The sequence below is a fragment of the Lynx rufus genome, unplaced genomic scaffold (assembly GCF_022079265.1).
Source record: "Lynx rufus isolate CCGP_SWC_20201006 ecotype Redwood Valley unplaced genomic scaffold, mLynRuf1.p SCAF_15, whole genome shotgun sequence".
Lineage (NCBI taxonomy): Eukaryota > Metazoa > Chordata > Mammalia > Carnivora > Felidae > Lynx > Lynx rufus.
The window spans coordinates 30,198,300-30,213,474 of record NW_025814829.1 but is presented as its reverse complement, the minus strand read 5'-3'; positions in this window follow the sequence as shown (position 1 = coordinate 30,213,474).

The window sequence follows — 15,175 nt, the reverse complement described above, 5'->3', positions numbered from 1 at the left end:
TCTCCACTACTCTTCACAGTAGCTGGGAAGAGATTACAAGGTCTCTGGGGGCATGGCCTAAGCATCAAAAATTGGGATGGATCCCCATCCGCTTGCCTGAAATGATCCCTCATCTTGCTGGCTCATATTGGATGAAAATTTTTGTTAAGAACAGGTAATTGGCTGTGAAGCTTTGCTTTTGAATGGAGGAATTTATGGTGTATCAAGTAGCAAACATGCCCTCCAACATCATATTATGTTAATTCCTCTCCATCATCCGAAGGTGATTTGACACAGCTTAATGTGATGTGACTATAGAACATCAAAGGAACATACACGGTGGTGGGGGTGGGGGGGCTGCTTACCGCCCAGGCTCCTGTTCTTGGAAGGAAAGATGCTCCAAAATGGATTGTTCTAAACAACCCGAGAGCCCAAGGCATCATTGCTGTTGACTAAATGCCTTTGTACCCAGTGTCTCACTTACTTCTCACACCTCAATCTTGTGGGATAAGCAGGATTGTCACTCACATGGTGCTAATGAGACAGTTCAGAGACTGTAAGTGACTTTCCTAAAAACACAGGGCTGTTAGGATGTAGAGCTGGAAGTCTAGAGAAGCAAAGAGGGCTATACAGTGAATGAATCTGGAGGCTTGGGTTGCCTGATCCTGAGTTAGCTGGGATTAGGGCTCCCCCTTCCCCAGAGGGAGGGACTTAGCCAAAACGTAGCTTCCCACATGTTTTGAAGGCCCCAAGTTCCCCAGGCATCAGACAACTGTTTCTTGATATCTCTTCAAAAGCCTGCAACCTGAATTTAGACACTTGAGCCCCAAATGTGTATCCCTTCCCCCAACGATACAAAGCTACTCCCACACTCATCTCACAAAAACAATGAGCAGATGGAGGTGAGGCCGTGTTTCTGCTGGGGTCCAGCCCCATGGTGCCTCCAGCTGCACTCTGGCCTCTTCTCCACCAGGCGTAGAGGCGTGTGCACCTGCTAAAGTCCTGCCAAGGGTTCCCTCGCCCTAGGGAGATTTGCTGGTGTTGCTGGAGCGCTTTGCTTCCAAATTTTCTACTTCAAACCCTCTGCTTATATTGTTTGAGACCATTACATCGTACGTAGACATGTTCACATTTATTCAACTTTAATTTATATTAACGAATGACCCACACAATCTCTTAGAATCCAAATGGGTCTTGGGATGTGGCATGAGATACTATTCTACAGCACAACAAAATTTGTTCTTACAGATCTGCATCCTAAGGGAGTGCCTAGCAATAAATAGAAATGGAATCAGCTGCTTTTTTTTTTTAAACAAAGCTATTCTCTACTGGCAATTGTTTTTATAAATCTAGGTAAATTAATGCTCATGAGATCAGGGTAGAGATAGCCTTGGATTTGAAGAATCTGCTTAGAGAAGTGTTTGAATTACTATCCCCAAAATCAACCTCTTGTAGATAGCCCCCAACTAGAAAGATCTAAGATTGAGCCTGGACAGGGAAGGGAAGGGGAGCTCCCTGGCTCCCTGAAAATGCTGGTGCTGTAGCTAACAATTTAGGCAAAATTAATCATTTTCAAGTGAACACAAACTGACATAGTAAAGACACAGAGATTGAAACCAGGAGATATGGGACTGCTTGAAAATTGAATGGGCTGCCTCCGCAGGAAGTAAATTCCCTTTGTCAGAGGCATTCAGATGGACAAGCATTTAGTGAGATTATATTAGAATGACCAGAAAAATTAACTAGGAGCAGTGCTACTGCTACTCACAGTAGCTTTTATTTTTTGAGACTTAGTCTGCGCCTAGAAAGGTGCGAAATACATTACACACACTGTATTTCTTGATCCTTATAACAACCTCATGAAGCAGGTATTGTTATCCATCTGAGGATGAGAACAGGGGTACAGAAGTTGAATGGTATGTTTGAGCTTATATATCACAGAAATAGATTTAAGTCCTGCTCTCTCTCTTTTTTTTTAAGATTTATTTTTTAAAGTAATTTCTACACTTAATGTGGGGCTCGAACTCACAACTCCGAGATCAAGAGCACTGTGCTCTACTGCCCAAGCCAACCAAGTGCCCCTAAATCCTGGTCTTTTTTTTTTTTTTTTAATTTTTTTTTTCAACGTTTATTTTTATTTTTGGGACAGAGAGAGACAGAGCATGAACGGGGGAGAGGCAGAGAGAGAGGGAGACACAGAATCAGAAACAGGCTCCAGGCTCTGAGCCATCAGCCCAGAGCCCGATGCGGGGCTCGAACTCCCGGACCGCGAGATCGTGACCTGGCTGAAGTCGGACGCCTAACCGACTGCGCCACCCAGGCGCCCCATGGTCTTTTTTATTCTAAAAGCACTATTCTTCTAGTATAGTCTCTTCTAGTCCTGTGAGTCACTGACATTCCTTTAAAGCCTTGCTCTGACCCCCTGCTAAACTCTTGACTTCTTGATTTAATACACACGGGATAAGTCCTTCCAAGGGAAGTTCAGAGCCCCTGCACTGGGGTTGGAGGTTATTTTCCTACAATATTTTCCTTTGAGTGGTCCCCACCTCTCCACCAGCAGACAGAGATGAGGAAAGGTAGGCTTCCTAGTTGACCGTGAACTCAGGTTACCTGCTGAGTAATGACCTGCTGTAATGTGAAGGGGAGGCTGCAGGACTGGGCTGATCCAGGCCACTTCGAGTGCAAGAAACTCTTTTAAAGTAGAGAGTGTAGCTTCTTTGGAGAAGAGTTCCCCAATAGGAATCTGTGGCACCAATGAATTATAGGGATATCAAGATATTGATTCCCTCAGTCAATAAGGCAGGAGGGCAGATGCTGGGGTGGCCAGAGCCCGAATCCAGAAATTCTAATGGCTTTGGCCACAAACAGTCCCTTCTGATTACCTGAGCATCATATAAAAACATCATTTTCGGGGTACTTGAGTGGCCCAGTCAGTTAAGCGTCTGACTCTTGATCTCGGCTCAGGTCATGATCCCAGGATGGTGGGCTAGAGCCCCATGTCGGGCTCTGTGCTGACAGCGTGGAACCTGCTTGCGATTCATTCTCTCTCTCTCTCTCTCTCTCTCTCTTTCTCTTTCTTCCTCTCTCTCTGCCCCACCCCTGCTCGCACTCTCTCTCTCTTTCAAAAATAGATTTCAAAGTTATAAAACATCACTTTCTACATACGTCTTGCTGTAAAAAAGTGAGGAAACCCTGTTTTGAGCATCTTGCAGGATGCACCTGAGGTAGGAAAAAGTCGCTGGATGTTATGGGTGGGGAAACCGAGGCTCAAAGAACTTAACTCTGGATGTCCTTCACAAGCCCTTCTCAGGTTCTATCTGATGATAGTAAGAAAGCAAACAAAAAGCAAAAACAGCAAAGGGAAGAGCAGAGGATCTCCCTGTCAAAGGGGAAGGAGCTACAGTACATATTGCAAGGACTTCAGACCTGTTACAGCCGGGCGGGACCTCGCCTGCGACTACATAACCGGGAGCCATGAATTATTGAAGCACCAAGTTTAACATGCTATTCCGACTAATAAGCTCTCTTAGCTGCAACCCCAAAACTACCACTGCACGTCGAGAGAAGATTCATAATGACACTTAAGTTTGCAAAGCCTCCCATTTTGAAACTGCAGCCATAACGCATTACCCGTGTCGTGCTGAGCTCATATTTAATTCTGACAAAGGACAAATACGAGGTGGTGAGGACTTGATGTTTTTCCCTCCGCTGCCGGAGAGGAGAAGTGTTGGGCCATATTGTTTTTGACACGGCACTTCAATTAGGCCTTAAAGAATAGGTAGTACATGCTTGATGAAATCGGAGAATGCAGCACTGATCCGGGGAACATCCGGCAGCTTGGTTTGAGGTTGAAGTTTGATGTTCCCCCACCAGGGACCCACCAGTCACAATAATTACATTGCTGTCTTTTCATAATATGATTTATTTAGATGTTGCTTTATGAATTAATTCCCTCTAATTGCTGCTCCTCTCACTGTAAATCAAGGTTTCTTGCTTTGTGTGGTACAATGAACATGATCCTACAGTGTGGTAATTAGTCCAATTAGGAAGCAAGGCAGATGTGGAAAACCAATTAGTTTCAGGAATATGTCTGCGCCTATGTATCCCAAGCCCTGTTCAATTGAAATTTAATAGCAACTTAATAAAACATTGTTTTATTCATAAACCATCTCTTCCTTCCAAGCTCCCGTTTGTTTGTTTATCTGCTCGTTTCTAGAGAAGCTGGAGCCAACTTGCTTCATGCTCCGTGAGTCTTTTTCCGTGCGGAGAAGATGATGCGGAGACGATGATTATTTTCTCCCTGTGGTCGGAGGGAAGGGATCCTTGTTTGGAAGGGGCGGCAGAGGCCAGTGGTTTGGAGATGGGGTGAGGTTTTGGCTTCTTCATTGTAGATATAACCTTCACTTGATCCAGGACTTAAATCAGGAGACATCAGCGCTGTTCACACATACAGAGAAGCATACACGTATATACATGGGCACACAGGTGCACACACATGTACATATGTGTGGACATACGCACACACACACACAGAAAAACACACACATACATAGAAATACGTACACACATAGACGTACAGACATGCATGTACATGTTTACACGTAATGTGCACGCGCATACATGTTGCACACGTATTCACACACACACACACATACTCCTTGTCGCCACCCCACAAAGGACCCCCCGTGCCCCAGGCTCCTCTCTGAATCTGAGAGTCTGGCAGGGCTTCTACTCCCAGAGTCTGAGGATGACTCAATCCCCTGCCACTTCCTGGGGATTATTCCCCTGGGAAATCAGAGTAAAATGAATGATTAGGCGTATGGGTTCAGAAGATAACCTATCCCTCAAAGTGCCTAAGTATCAACCCACAAACCACTAACAAAACAAAATGGTGAATGGCGTCGACAGTCTGTGCTGAAACGGAAGGAAGTTACTGTGGGTGACACCACCTACGTGGCGTAGGATGACACCTACACTGCGTGTGTAGACAACCCACTTCACCAAGAGTAAAAAGAGGCAGAGGGCTATACCATCTCTCGATTTAGTGGAGGGTTTGGGGAGTGGAGCAGCACGCACGGAGTGGGGGGAAACTCACGTTTCTCGAGCCGGTGAAGGGCTGGCTGGAGCTCATCAAAGCTGCTGCCATCTGCAGAGTGAGAGGCAGGGCGAGCCCTGCTGTATTTTTCTGAGCAGTATGGGTAACAGAATCTCAGAGAGGAAGGGACCTTTACAGAGTGCAAAGATGCTTCTATTTGATAGGGGAACCCGAAGCCCGGAGAGAAGGGAGCTGGCTTCCTTCTCCAAGATGGCTGAGCTAAAATTAGCTAAAGGGTCTCTTGACTCATGCCATGTTCTTCACACAGCGTTCTGCTTCCTCCCTGTAGGAAACAAATCTCTAGTTTCCAGGACATTTACGTACAAGGGTTATTAAAAAAATCTATCACAAAACAATCACAGTAACTGAAGATCCCTATTCACTGCTCAATCTGATAGGTAAATTACTGAACTTTTGATTTATGTAACTCATTATCATTGCACAGCGGCTGCACTGATATGCTCCATTTGTCTCCTTGATCATTATGTGGTTGGTTCTCTCTACGTCCTGAAAGCAAGACCTTAATAATAACCAGCAAGGGTAATGCAATTAGCAAGATGTGGCATTAGTGTGTGCAGTTAGCCGTGCATGTGTGTGCGTGCATGCATGAGAGTGTGTGTGTGTGTGTGTGTGTGTGTGTGTGTGTATGTGTGTGCACATGCTGAGGAGGTGCCACAGTTGAGGATGTTCAGTGCAGGTAGGAATCAAGGCCATCTTTTGGAACCAGCGACCCCGCATCCCTACAGATCCAGGAGGGTGATGAGCCTGTAGAAGTTCTGTTTAGACTCTCAGAGAGTCGAGTGGAGGTCCCTGGGGACAAGCTGTGGTGTGGGGGGGCAAGGGAAGAGGCACTGCGTCAGTGTGGGGGTGGAGGTGGGGGAAGAGAAAGCGGTGTTGGGATTTTGGAAGCTGGTTGCCCTAGTGACCTGAGAGATGAGGTTGTTCATCCCAGCTCACAGAAAGTCATTATTGCTCTTCTGATTGCATTTCTCCCTTGGGGAACATTGTGACAGTGCTTGGGTTACAAACGCCCAGCCACTTTGGAGTGGATGCTGCCCCAACCCAAGCTGATTCAGGGAGCTGGAGGGAGCAGAAACGCTTTCCTTGCCCTTCCCAGGCTTCCACCTGTAGAGGCACTTTGTGGGGGGGGGGGAATGGGGGTAAAAAAGGGTAACTGTTAATCAAACCAGTATTAATTTAGTAAGTCCGACCCCAAATCTAAAAATTCAATACAATGTAATTCAACCAATGCTTATTGAAGGATACCCAACAGTTCTAATTATTATTAATAAGATAAATAAGCATACACTGTACTTGAGTTGTGAACTATTTAGCACAGAATACGACATAATTCTTGGTGTCAGAGGAGTTTACAATCTGCTGGGTCAGGGGCAAATGGTCCAAGTGCCAACCAGACAAAGCAATAGATAATGAGCAATACGAAGCATCCACGTGTGGTGAGGGCATAGGTTTCAGGACGTAGGTGTGGATGTTCTAGCGACACAGCCAGTCAGGGGCCCCACATTCTTGGGACTTCTTCTAACACAGAAACCACTTCCATGATCCATTCCATCTGCTCTGCTAAGTAATTGTTTCAGAAATTGCAATGCATCAACCCTTTGCTAATGACACATTCAATTCTGGGCCCCTCACAGCTCTTATTAGATGAATCTTCAAGAACAGACTCCCTGCTGGCTTGTCTACAGGGACAATCTAATGTTCATGAGTCCAAAGATTTGTAAGCTATTGTTGAAAGGTACATTTTTTTTCCTTTTTTTTTTTTAGTGACAGGGCAACTGGTAACTTTTCTGTTACTAACGTGTATGGCAGGGGTGGGTAATACAAATAGCAAGTTAGTTAAGTTTTTTCACAGATCTCTAGGGGCCACACTTCCCCACCCGTCTGTTGGAGAGAACTGGAAGCCAGGACAAAGGCTCAAAGACTCTGCTCAGGCTTCCCTGGGGCCCGGATTGGTTGTGCAAAATACTGCCTTCGGGGCATCCGCTTTCCCAAGCAATCAATGCAACAACACGAGTGAGAAATGAGGAACGGCAACTGCTTAGCATTCATTCTTCCTTGTAATTAATATCTCGTGGCTGCGTGAACGGCCTGGAGCTGTCTGGTAGAGAAATGCTCATTCAGAGAAACCAAGCAACAAACAAACAAACGCGAAAAGGCGTGCTGGCACATAATTCTTGCAAAATGCAAAAGGGAAAGGTCTTACCTCAAAGCTGTCTGTAACTGAAATACCACTGGAGGTTTACGTTTGGTCTTTTTTCTTTCCCTCTGAAAAATCAGCTCATATATTTTCCTGCAACCAAGACAAGCACTCTCTTAATTGTCCCATTAAAAGAGGTGTTGAAATGTTACTAATTGTCAAATGCAATTAAGTGTAGCAACATGTCACAGGTAAATTAACGAGAAGCCAGGTGCTGGGAAGGGGGTGGTGCACAGCCTTGGCGCTCTTGGGAATAATCGTTATCCTTCCTGGAGGTGACTCCTGCCTGCCTAACCGTGAACCTGCATGCATCATGCTGGCCCCTGATTACAGCTTTTAAGGGTTTCTGACTCATCAGTAGCCATTTGCTGTGAGTTTTTAGCTGTCCGGCTCTAGAAGCTTGATAGTGATGTTATTAGCAGAGAGTGTTGGTAACTTAAAAGGGAAAAGTCAATTGTTATCCTTAAGTAACCCAGCAGAAAGGAATAGCATTTGCAAAGAATCCCGAGGCCCATATCTGAAAGTAGAGAAAGCAGTTACCCACAAGCAGGGAGGTGCCTAATGGACATTCTGTTGCTGTCTCAGCAGCTTAGTTAGCTTTGCTTTCCTTCATCTGATTTCCCATTTGTTCATTTAGTCGTTTCAAAAGCATTTCCACTGTACCCTGTGCTGTGGAACATACAGAAGTGAACAACAGTTCACAACAGTCCTGCTTTCATGTTTGACTAATTCATCTAGGTTAAGCACGCACATTTTCAAAATAGACTTACGCTCTTGGGTAGTAGGGACCTGATTCTATGCTTGTTTTGTATCTCCAACATCGAGTGTAGTGCCTGGCAAATATTAGGAACTCAATAAATATTTAAGGGATGCCTGGGTGGCTCCGTCGATTCAGTGTCCGACACGGGCTCATGTCATGATCTCACAGTTTGTGAGTTCGAGCCCCGCATTGGGCTCGCTGCTGTCCGTGTGGAGCCCGCTTCAGAGCCTCTGTCCCCTTCTCTCTCTGCTCTTCCCCCACTCTTGCATGCTGTATCTCTCTCTCAAAAATAAGTAAACGTGAAAAAAAAGAACTCAGTAAATATTTAATGAGTAAACAGAAATGATACACAGGTTGGGAGAGGGGTTTGCATTGGGGGAAGGGGACACATTTGGTTGGATTTTGTGTGTGTGGTGATAATGGACCTCTGTGTGGAGGTGTTTTAAGTCTGGTCAGACACTTTGGAGACCAAGTGCCACATGAGGTCAGAGCGGGAGGTTTGTCGTTGGACACCTCTTGTGAAAAGGGCTGGTTGGACCTCAGGGCCCTGTTTCCTGATGGAGGAAGAGGGAGAAGGCCAGGGGCTTATGCCTGGGTAAGTGTGCATCATGCATCGTGCATCGTGCACGCCCAGGGTTGTGGGAGGAGGTAGAGGATCCAGACCCTTCTGTAACTGCAGGGGAGGAAAAAGTTTCCTGACCCACTGACGTTCCCTGGCTGGGTCTGAGAGTGAAACTGACAAAGACAAATTCATAAGAGAAGAGCACACACATTTTATTAAAATTTTCATGTATACGGACACTTTCACAAGAGATTGAAGACGAAGGAGGGACCAGAGCAGGAAGCCTTTTGCATCTTTTAGACAAAGAAACAGTAAATTTGTCAGGAATTGACAAAACAAACGGATTTGGGCTAGGGGTAGTAAATGGTGAAGAGATAAGTAGGAAGATAGGGGTCAGTGTAACAAGATTTGTTTGCACAGATTTCTTGATTCTAAACTCCCCATCTCTGGAGATGAGAATATCTTCTGAGGGCTTCTGGGTGGCTCAGTTGCTTAAGTGACCGACTCTTGATTTTGGCTCAGGTCATGATCCCAGGGTCATGAGATCAAGCCCTGCATTGGGCCCTGTGATGACAGTGCAGAGCCTGCTTGGGGTTCTCTCTCTCTCCCTCTCTCTCTGCTTCTCCCCAACTCACGCTCTCTCAAAATAAATAAATAAATAAAAAAAGAACATCTTCCTTCCTCTTGGTACAGAGAGGGAACCTTCCATGTGGGAGAATGACCTGTTTCAGGGAAGAAGGTAACTGGGCTGGGGAAGAGGGTTATCAGGGTAACCTTCCTGCTTCTGCCGTTTTTCAAATTTCTTTAGCTTAAGATATTCAATATGACAAGTGCCACATTTTGGGGTAGCATGTCCTGAGCCCCACCATTACCAATCGCTCGTTTCTCAGTGCCAGGCCCTGAGTGGGCAGAGAAGTCAGTAGAAGACCTTGTCTACCAGCCTGGCTGGGCCTTTCTGGCATAGGGACACAGCCATAGGAGGACATGGTGTGAGGGTCTGTGTAGGTTTTTCCAACACCAACAGCCAATCCTCCAACACCAGTTGGGTGTCCGACAATCCAATTCAGTTCAGACACTTATGATCTGGACTTCGTGCAGACCCCACAGGTCAGGATGAGAGCTCAGTCCCACAAGCCTGCCCCCATGTCAGACACCAGCCACAAATGGGGTGCCCAGACCACCGACACTTCTGCCCAGCTGATTACAAATTCAGTTTCCCATGACCCCTTCTTCAGGTTTGGTAATTAGCTAGAGCAGCTCACAGGAGTCAGGAAAGTGCTTTATATAATATTACCAGTTTATTGTGAAGGATACGGCTCGGGGCAGCCAAAGGGAAGAGACATATAGGGCAAGGTATAGGGGTGAGAAATGGAAAGCTTGTGTGCCCTCAATGGGCACACCACTCTGCCATCACATTGATGTGTTTGTTCACCACCCTGGAAGCTCCTCGAACCTCATTGTCTGGTTTTTGCTCTGTTTTGTTTTTTATGGAGGTTTCATTATGTAGGCATGATAGATCGAACCATTGCTGGTTGACCAATCTCCAGCCCCTCTCCTCTCCCTGGAGGGAGGCCGGTGAGGCTGAAAGTTCTAACCTCTAGTCACTGGGTTGGTGTTCCTGGCCAGCAGCTCCTATCCTGAAGTTATTTAGTGCCTTCCCCTCCCCCCTCCCCCCCCACCCAGTCTTCTCTTTACCATACAGAAGATATTGTCATCATTCAAGAGATTCCAAGGTTTTTAGGGGCTCTGTATCAGGAACAGGGATGACTAAGTCCAAACGTTTATAAAAATTTTTTTTCTAATGTTTATTTTTATTTTGGAGACAGAGGGAGACAGAGCATGAGCGGGGGAGGGGCAGAGAGAGAGGGAGACACAGAATCCAAAGCAGGCTCCAGGCTCCGAGCTGTCAGCACAGAGCCCGACGCGGGGCTCGAACTCTTTCGTCAACTGCAAGATCATGACCTGAGCCGAAGTCGGACGCTCAACCGACTGAGCCACTCAGGCGCCCCGTAAGTCCAAACATTTGTATTTTATTATCCCCCAGGGCCCATTCCAAAGATGTGCCCATGGGGGGCTCACTTCACATGGGACTGTGCTGAATCACTGTGGCTACCCTGGGTATCTTCCTCTTGTCCTGGTATCCCGCTTTCTCGTACTGCTCGCACTTTTGAGGCAAGCAGTTTGGAGATGTTGTTGCTAATACGGCCCCTACCTTCCTATCAAAACTGATTGCCTCCTAGGATGTTACTCTTCTGCTCCACGCTCTGTGGAGACCCGGTGCTGTGGAAGTTAGCCCTGGGTGGGGCGTGCCCCAGAACCAATAAAAGCAGATGGTGCATAAAGTTACTTCCAAACTTTGGTACCATCAGGTTTGGGTTTGTTTTCAATTAAAAAACAGTAGCTGTGTCGGGGGTAGCCAGGAAACTGAATGGTTGTCTTGTTAAATAACTCAACTGGAGACCTATGAAGTTCACCCAAGGGGCTACCAAATGTTAAAGATTCCCAAGCTCCACTCCAAGATTTATAAAGTCATATTGTCGAAGTGTGGGAGAGAGAGAGGGCAAGAATTCATATTTATAAGCTCCACATGTCATTCTGATGTGGAACCTCATTCATTTTATTCATTCAGCCGTTTCATTTCTTCATTCATTGAAATTTGTATCTGGGTCTCAGTGAAAACATGGACATCCTCTCTCACCTACATCTCCTCATGGTTGCATGTAATGAGACACTCATCTGCAGGGGGAAGGACATAGAATTTTGAAGACGTGGCCTAGGACTTAATCAGAAGAGTGGCCAAGGGCCAAAGAAAATTTCATTCCCAGCAAAGGCAGGTCAGCTATGCCCAAGTCAAGGTTCTGTTTGGGAAAGAATGGGCGTCTGGCACATGAGATGGGGACATCTGGATTAATATTCTTCCAATCTTAAATTTCTCTATTTTTCTAGACACTCTGAGCCTGAATGAGAGCAGCATTCTTTCCTATTAAGGCTTAGACTCATTCCTTTCATGAAGATGACACAGAAGGTTCTCCAAGCAAAGACATGCTTGGCCTGCCTGGGAAGGAATGAGATGGTATTCTCGAAGGAACTGCAGAACCTAGCCAGGAAAGAGGGCATGGGATTATATTCGGACTGTTCTGAATCAAGGAGTTGGCGAAGCAGAACACACATTTAGATCAAAGGGAGCTTATTGATATGAGGGCATTTTATTATTTTTTAAAACTCCCTCGCAAGGGCCTCAGGAGATGATATAAACACACTCCTAAGACTTCTCCCAGAAGTATGGCAAAAGTGATGGCTCATTAGTTAGGTAGAAATGCCAGAATTACCATGGGAGTGGCAGAAGAAGGGATTAGAAAGCTCATAGATGTGCGTATGTTAGAATGCATATAATACATAAGGCTGGGTGACTATGTTCCACGGAAGTGTCCAGAGGAACAGTAAAGAATGTACTGAGAGGGGCACCAGCCTCAATAAGAAGGTAAGTGATGGGGGCGCCTGGGTGGCTCAGTCGGTTAGGCATCCGACGTCGGCTCAGGTCACGATCTCACGGTTTGTGAGTTCGAGCCCCGCGTCGGGCTCTGTGCTGACAGCTCGGAGCCTGGACCCTGCTTCCGATTCTGTGTCTCCCTCTCTCTCTGCTCCTCCCCCGCTCATGCTCTGTCTCGCTCTCAAAAATAAACATTAAAAAAAAATTAAAAACAAAAAAGAAGGTAAGTAATGGTTCTCTGTAGGGCTGTGCTGATAGGAAATAGTGTTGCAGAAATAGGTTCCCTTGTGACAGTGGAGACGATAAGCCTGTAGCAGTGGCTAGGCGGCGGTGCTTAACTGTCAGAAGCCAGGTGGGTACAATTATCATAAATAACAGCAAAGCTACAATCGATGGGTGCCTGACCTGCAGAGTTATGAAGATATTAATAGAACACAGCACCCCTCGTGGCAAAATCTATGGGCAGCCAACGAGGGTACTGCCTAATCTGTACAATAAAAGCAAAAAGAAAAAAAAACCCAACAAGAATGGACGATTAGGAGGCTCATAGCAGTTACTCTAAGAAAATATGATTCCTGGCTCAGTTTTCAGAGATGAGGCAGCTTTCAGGTCTGGAACTCATTCACTGAAGGAGAGGCTGGGCTCCCAGGAGGAAGGACCCTAAACACCACAGGAAGTGTATACAACATTGGGTCTACCAGTTATTCCCCAAAGGGATTCCAGCCATTTACTCCACTGGGGAAAGGGCAATACTCAAACATTTTAAGGACTCTTGAGCACCAGATCTGAGGAGATATCTAGGAACTAGAAGTATTACCTTGTCTTCACTGATATAGTAGGAGCACATGGGGGCCAGGTAATAATTGGAAGTTTGGCCCAGATCTGGCTCACAGTTGTGTGTATTAGGTTTGCAGATCCACCCGAAGGCCATTTCCCTGGTCCCTACATGTATAAAGGGAATAGAAGTATTTGGTATTTAGCAAAACCATCCATTAGTTCCTTGGCCTGAGGGGTAAGAGCTATTTATTGAGAAAGGCTAAGTGAAATCCTTTGTGCCACCATTTCCACCTGCTGGCCAGGAAAGTAAATCACAAACAATATCACAATATCACATCCTAGTGGGAATGGCAGAAATTAGCTCTGGTTTTAAAGAGCTGAAGGATGCAGGGGTCATGGCCCTTATCATAAGCTCCATTTAATTCACCGGTCTGGCCTCCGTAGCAGCAGACAAATCGTGGAAGACGACAATGAATTACCTAAAACTCAAGCAAATAGTAAATCCAATTACATCTGCCTTTTGCTACACCAGATGAACATGATCTGGGGCACCAGGTATTGACTGGCAAAAGCGTTCTTTTCATCTCTCTCTAAAGAGAATCAGAAACAATTCGCTCGGAATGGACATAGGTATATATTTATAGTTTTGCCCCATCCTCTTCCATCCTCTGTCATAATATGATCTAAAGAGACCTGGGTCATCTAGCCATCCCACAGACTATCACACCGGTCCGCTCGGCAAGGACAACCTGTTAATCAGACTGGATGAGCGTGTTGGAGGTCTTGGTAAGGGTACGAGGGCCCTGATGCCTGAGCCACACAATCAAGCCAGATCAGTGGTGCTGGAGGTGTCAGCGATGGTAAGCACTTTTGGAAAGTTCCAGTGAGAAAATTGCAACACAGACACCTGGGTTTCTGGGACAAGGCCGTGTCATCTACAGCAAAGGCTCATACACCTTCTGAGAAATGGCTCGTGGAGAGGGACCGGACCCCAGCACAGAGGGAACACTTGACCATAGGACACCAAGGGACCATGCATCTGGAATTGCCCATTTTGTTGCAGAATGAAATGCAGTTGGTTTCCCGCCCCGAAAACAAGGACAGGTGGTCTGAGTAGGGCTGTTTTCACTGCCGATTATTCTTGGGTGTGCAGCTGTTTATCCAATTTAAAAGGAAGCTTTCTCACGTCGCAGAGGAGGGACTTTTTCATTTAAAAGCTGCTTTTCTCTCTTTCTCTAGACGCTGGTGCTCTGAGGTTCTTTTCTTTTCTCAGTAGGAAGTGGGTAAACGCTAACAGACTTCCTGCGACCCAGTGTAGCACCGGCAGTCAGTCTTGGCCCCGGGCGAAATTACAGAAGCAGCCAACGTTTGTCTTGAGCTCTCCAGCATCTCTTTGCTGTGTTCTTCCCCCCACTCTCAGCGCCGCATTACCTCTGTGATTTCATTCTCTTCAGAAAACTCAGATCTAGGAAAAGCACTGATTTAATCATTTATAGCTTGGTGCGACTTGCTGTCTTTTCCAGGAGTATTTGCACACAAAAAACTTTTTTTTTGCCTCTCTTTTTTTTGTTGTTGTTGCTCTGGGAACAAAACATTCTGTAGAAAGTCTAACAAACTCCGTTCCTCCCCTTCAAAGTCTCTAGTTTTGTTTTAAATTTGATCGTGTTAACTTGTGTTTTGAGACCCACAAAATGGATGCCACCCCAGTGCCAGCGCATGCCATGGTCTAGACCCAAGTCAGCTACGAGGTTGGCTAGAGCCAACCCTCCAACTTGGCTTTCGCTAGCCTACCTTCCCTGGCAAACAGAACCTCTTGGCCTTGTGAGGAAACCCCTGACTTCCTAGCCAATCACACCCTGTTTTGCCTTGTCTCTTCTAACGCCATATTAAAACTCAGTCTTACCCAAAATCCCTGGGGGAGGAACTGCACTCCTCCAATCCGTGCTTTTGCTTGAGTAAAGGACACCGAACTCATTTCTAAAGTGTTTTCGTTTTGTCATTTGACAAAGCAGACGTTCAATGAATAGTATAATTATTTGATTAATATTTGTTTCCCCTTATAACTGTACATGCAACAAGGGACCCTGTTTTTGTTTTTAGCACTATATCTCAGCATCCAGCATAATACCTAGTGCACTGTGAGTAATTTGTAAGTCAAGTTGAATATAAATGTATTAATAATTAGGGACGCCTGGGTGGCTCAGTCGGTTAAGCGGCCGACTTCGCTCAGGTCACGATCTCGCGGTCCGTGAGTTCGAGCCCCGCGTCAGGCTCTGTGCTGACGGCTCAGAGCC